The sequence below is a fragment of the Henckelia pumila genome, chromosome 4 (assembly GCF_033568475.1).
Source record: "Henckelia pumila isolate YLH828 chromosome 4, ASM3356847v2, whole genome shotgun sequence".
NCBI classification, from domain to species: Eukaryota; Viridiplantae; Streptophyta; class Magnoliopsida; order Lamiales; family Gesneriaceae; genus Henckelia; species Henckelia pumila.
In genome coordinates this window covers 226,317,324-226,323,323 of record NC_133123.1, presented here as the reverse complement: position 1 = coordinate 226,323,323, position 6,000 = coordinate 226,317,324, and positions in this window count along the sequence as shown.

Here is a 6,000-nt window from a genome sequence, read left to right as displayed (position 1 = left end):
TGTACTTGTAGAAAAGCTAAGTCTAGGACACAACCACATGGATTGTATACTCCACTTCCTGTTCCTAGTGAACCGTGGGTAGATATTTCTATGGATTTTGTTTTAGGACTACCAAGGTCTAAGAAGGGGAGGGATTCTGTTTTTGTGGTGGTTGATAGATTTTTTAAGATGGCTCATTTCATTGCGTGCCATAAATCTGATGATGCATCTCATGTTGCGGACTTGTTCTTTAATGAAATTGTTAGATTGCATGGCATGCCTAGGAGTATTATTTTTGATAGAGATACTCGTTTTTTGAGCTACTTTTGAAAAACATTATGGTGCAAGCTTGGTACTAAATTACTGTTTTCAACTACATGTCATCCTCAAACGGATGGTCAAACTGAGGCTGCTAATAGGACGTTAGGAACTTTGTTACGTGCTATAATTAAAAAAAAATTGAAAAATTGGGAGGAATGTTTGCCATTTGTTGAGTTTGCATATAATCGTAGTGTGCATTCTACTACAAATTTTTCACCATTTGAAATTGTGTATGGTTTTAATCCTTTAACCCCGTTGGATTTGATGTCTTTGCCTATGAGTGAAAGGGTTAGTATGGATGGAAAGAAAAAGGCTGAGTTTGTGAGAAATTTGCATGAGAAGGTAAAAGCGAACATTGAGAAAAAAAACTTGCAATACACAAAGCAAGCAAATAAAGGTAAAAAGAAGGTTGTATTTGAACCGGGTGATTGAGTTTGGTTGCACTTGAGGAAGGAGCATTTTTCGGAGAAGCGGCATTCTAAATTGTTACCTAGAGGCGATGGACCTTTCCAAGTCTTGGAGCGGACAATGACAATGCCTACAAATTAGATTTACCAGGTGAGTATAACGTCAGTGCTACTTTTAATGTTTCTGATTTGTCTCCGTTTGATGTAGGAGATGATCAAGATTTGAGGACAAATCCTTTTCAAGAAGGGGAGGATGATGCGATCATGGATAGTTCGCATGTTGATCAAGTGGTTAAGGATCCGTTGGAGATGCCAAGAGGACCGATTACGAGAGGCCGAGCTAAGAAATTCAAAGATGCGCTTCAATCGTTGATAATGGACTTTGGAATGCTTGAAGATCATTTTGAGGGATGCTATAATCTTATTGAAGTTCAAGGAAGTAAAGAAAGTGGAGGAAATATCAAAGAAAACACCAAAACAAGTGTCTTGAATAGTCACGCATGCGCGCCCACGCCATTCCACGAGCGCCCGCGCGTGGATGCAATTTTAAAGTTTGGCGGACAGACCCTTATGCGCGCCCGCGCCTCCTTGACACGCGCCCGCGCCTGATCTGGTGTTTTAAAGTTTTTCTGGACAGAGTCCTGTGCGCGCCCGCACCTTCTCACGCGTGCCTGCGCGTCGATTCAGAAAGCTATGCGCGCCCACGCCTGCACTCGTTTTCACACAGTTCGGCATGTTGTGTGTGTGCGAGACTTTTTGATGTTTTGACATTATTTTCTATATTTTGAGTCTTTTAATTACACTAGGAAACTTTCTAGATGATATCTTTGATATCTTTAAGCTATATTTTGCGTTATCTTTTATTTTTGATTGTAAGCTATAAATACTTTTGTTTTATTTCATTAATAATAATTCAGATTCAGTTTATACAAAAATTATTAAAAATTCTCTCAAGAATTTTATTCAAAGCTTTGCTTTGTTCTTCAAATCAAACTTTCTCAGTTAACTACTTGGAAACGTTTGTCGATTGTTTCTCACTGAAGATTGTCAGATACAAGTTTATCTGAAGGTTTTATTTGGTTTCAATTGTTGTCGTTTCTGTTGTTAATCGTACCGTCGATTAAAGGTTGAAATCCAAAACCCTATCAATTTTAATTGTTTCAAAGATTGGGCAAAACTTTGAGTCTTTTGTTTATTGGTTAGAGGGTGCGATTCAAATTGTAATCGTGTTTGCTTATCTTACACAACAAGATTCATATCCAGCATATTCTATCCTCTATGAGTTTTAGCCTAGATTTGGAGTCTCCTTCAAAAAGAAAAAATTCATACCGAGTATTGCTGGACCAACGAGCTTACAAAGTCAATATCACGCCAAACTTGAGGGCGTAGAAAATCAAGACCCATACGTAGAGTCGTATGATTCATACTATGGGCGGCAGCCGCTCTTTGATGGTTGCTTCTGCATAGTCGGGCTGTAGACTATAAATTTAGCGCTGACTGGGAGGCAACCCAGAGTTTTTTCCCTTGTTTTTTTATTTTATTTTTGGTTTTTGTTTTTTTTATTTAATTTTTTACTTTTTTTCCAATTCCAGTTTTTCGAGCCTGCCGATATACATAGTCTGCTGCTGCTGTCCAAGCTGATACTGTCAAGAAGGAAGAGGACGAATACGCAACCAGGGGAGTGTTATTTTTGTTTTCATTGTGTGTTTGTTTTGCATTTTGTTCATTGTTCTAGAGCATTGGGGGCAATGCTTTGGATAAGTATGGGGGGTGTTATTTAGTTTTGTTTCATTCATCATTGTCTTTTGAATTTATTTGGTTTCGCTTATTGCATATAGTTCGTATTCATGCATATCATCATGTTTTGTGTTTGTGTTGTGTGAATAAGTAAAATGATGAATGTTGGCTGATGATGATAGAGTTGTAAAAAAAAATTTGTTTTTGGAAAATGTTGGTTTTGATTGAACATGAGAAACTGTTGGTTGAATCGTGAATCATCTTAAGCACGCATGTTAGACTGGTGTAGTGTAGTGGTGTAATTGATGAAGTTCGTGTTTGCTTGACCATTGCACGATAGTAGGTGTTTGTTGATCATGATAGTATATTTGGATTCCCGATGATTGTTAGACATTGCATGTATGATCTTGGGCGTACCTAAAAAATTTTTTTGAAAATTTTTTGTGAAAAAAAAAAATTAATTTCATCCGGGCTTGGACAATGATTGAAATCCTAATCATTCTTCCATAGCTAAGTTTGCGGGTTAAATGAGATTGATGCTCCATCCGGGCTATAGACGAGGGGATTGAAATTCGAATCCTATCTTAGTTATAACTAAGTTTGCGGGTAATTATTGGGGCTTATAAAAAAATACCGGGTGCAAAATCCGGAGGTACGTAATTAATCTCAAGAAAGTGCATGTTTTTGTTTGGGATTATTGGGATGAAGGAGTGTTGGATTGTGATACTTGAATTGAATTGTCATAGGTCGCTAAGCATTCTTAGGACAGATTCTTTTGAAGTTGCACGAAACTGGAATGACATGGAACACACACAGGTTTACGTTAACTGACAGTGTATTGTGAACAATTCAGAAGTTTGAGGTTTTTTTAGTTGTTGAAGTTGAAACTTGTCGGATGCTATGTTGTTCATAATTCATTCTTACTTATGTCATTGTTTGCATATTGTGTTTTTGCAAGTCTTGCTCGAGGGCGAGCAAGGTTTAAGTATGGGGGTGTTGATAAGTGCATTTTGTGTGCATTATTTCATGTTATTTTTATGTCTATTTTATGTGCATTCATATTGTTTTTATGTATTTTTATGTGTTTTAGTGCATGTGTGTGTATTTAACTCCTCGGGTTAATTTTGTAGGAAAATGGATTTTTTAAGTGTGAATTACGGAGCAGCTTTGTTCGAAAAATCAAATTTAATTTTAAATATATCTAAATCCGATCTTCACCATTCAGATTAAAGATCAAGATGTTGTAAAGCTTCTGTCCAAATTTCATCTCAATCCGACGGGTAGATTTTGAGATATGAATTTTTGAAAATTGTCGCTCGGAGCAGAAAATTTGTACTGCGCGCGCGAGAATCAAGCTCTCGCGCGAGTCGGAGTTCCAGACTTCTGTTTTTATGTACTGCGCGCGCGCGAGGCCTATGTCGTGCATGCACGCGTGTTCCGGGGTCATATGTGTTCCGAAAAATCCTTGTTTTGAGAGGAAATTAACTGGTAGGCATTCCTGACCATATATATACAAGATATAACATATTTTTGAGGTTTCCGAAGTTCCAGAAGGCAGACAACACAGAGGAGGCGGCTACAAGGCTTGGAAGAGAAGATTTCTTCTTTTCTTTTCTTTTTTTTTCTTCTTTTTATTTTTATTTTTGAATTTTTATTTTTAATTATTGAGTAATTTATTTTCAACCAAGACGACGTGATTGAGCCGAACAAATTTATGTAGAAAACTTGGATGTTTGTTTGGGATTTTTTAGATTTGATTTGATTTTATTGATTGTCAGATTTATATTTGTCTTGTGAATAGTCTGATCAACTGTTTGCTTGCATGTTAATTGATTTCAGTCGACAGAGGAGGTTTCGATTTTGATCACTTTGATAATCAACATATTGTAAAACCGACTAGAAATAGAATTCGGTTTCAGTGTGCAGTTTGGGTGTAAACTGAATTTTCATAAATATTTAATGCATTCAAATTTGATTAGAATTACGAAAGATTAGTTCATCAATATTTGAATAGGTTTGATTGTTTTAGAAATAGTCCTTTGAACAAATTAGGAGAATTCCCGTGAATTAAGATTAAATCTGAGTCCTGAATCGACATGTTACATGATTTGTTCGGTACCTACGTGTGTCTTGGTTGTCTTTGTTTTAATTATTTTTATCTTTAGTTATTTTTTATTCTTATTTCTTAAGCAGTTTTTATTGATAAATTTTTATTTTATTTAAATCAAATTGCTTTTTATGATTTTGTCTAGATTAAGCTAAATAATTAATTCTTGAGAATTGACTGCAGTCCTTGTGGGATCGATACTTGGACTCTCAGTCCACTTTACTATTACTTGACCTGGTACGCTTGCAAGTAGATTTTTATCAAACCGATTTTGTCGGTCAGGTGTCTAGGGACAGTTCGCGGAATCGGATTTCGAATTTCCTAAGTGAAGTTATAAACATCCGAAAACTTTCCTAAAACGGCAAAAACGCGATTTCGAAGGCCTAAATGATTGAGTTTGGCCGAAATAAGAGTTTCCTCATGGAGAAATGGAATTTCGCGATGACCATTGCTCGTGAGATCGTTTTGGAGGGGACTACATTGGCCTTTTGGCCCCCTATGAGAAAAAGTAAAATATTTTCTAAGGAATTTCCAACCGGATTATGAATCTGGCAGCTCTGATACCACTTCAATATCACGCCCCGTGTCCGAGACGTTTCACCGACGTTGTTTTAAATTTATAAAAATTATAAAGCAACAAGCCTCGTAGGTACAGTATATGCCAAACCAGTCTTTTATTCATAAATAAAAGCCAAAATAACTTGTCTTACATCCCAACAAAGATTAGCCAAAAAGTAAATAGTAAGTACTAGTAAAACTTGCGGAAGCGTCCACTACACAAAAAAATCAAAATACTAAAATCCAACAAATCCAGAATATTCGAACGAAATTAGAAATCATTGTCTTCTTTTTACCAACCCCAAAACATATCCTGCTCTTTGTCATCTAAATCTTCTTCGACATCTGGGGAGGAAAACTAAGGGGGATGAGTTTTTTGAAAAACACTCAACAAGTGGGGGTCGATCGATCATGTACATATATAGATTCATAAAATGATTATAACAGATTCAGATCATCTCATAACATAGCATGTAATCGTTCATAACATAATTATCATTTAATAACACTACAAATCTTTTCATTACTTGTGGCTAACTGATCAGTCCCCTATATGTAATCCCTCTAAGGGATGATGTCATAGAACTGTTATTGTTACCTACCGCATCAGGGCCATAACATACATTGTTCGGAAATTCCCTTTCCACTCATAATGTGAATCTTAGCAGTGTCTCAAATAGTTTTAGTTTCATACATGTAAATCAGAATTCATAACAAGAGTTTAAACATATTATGACGATCGAAACTTTAAAGCATACATAATAGTTTTAAAACAAGCCCACTTACAGAGTTGTTCTTGAATCAAACTAACAGTCGAAGTTTGGGCAAAAACTTGGGAAGCAAAACTCGAAAATTCAGCCTACTGAATTTTCGAAATTGAGATAGCCTTGA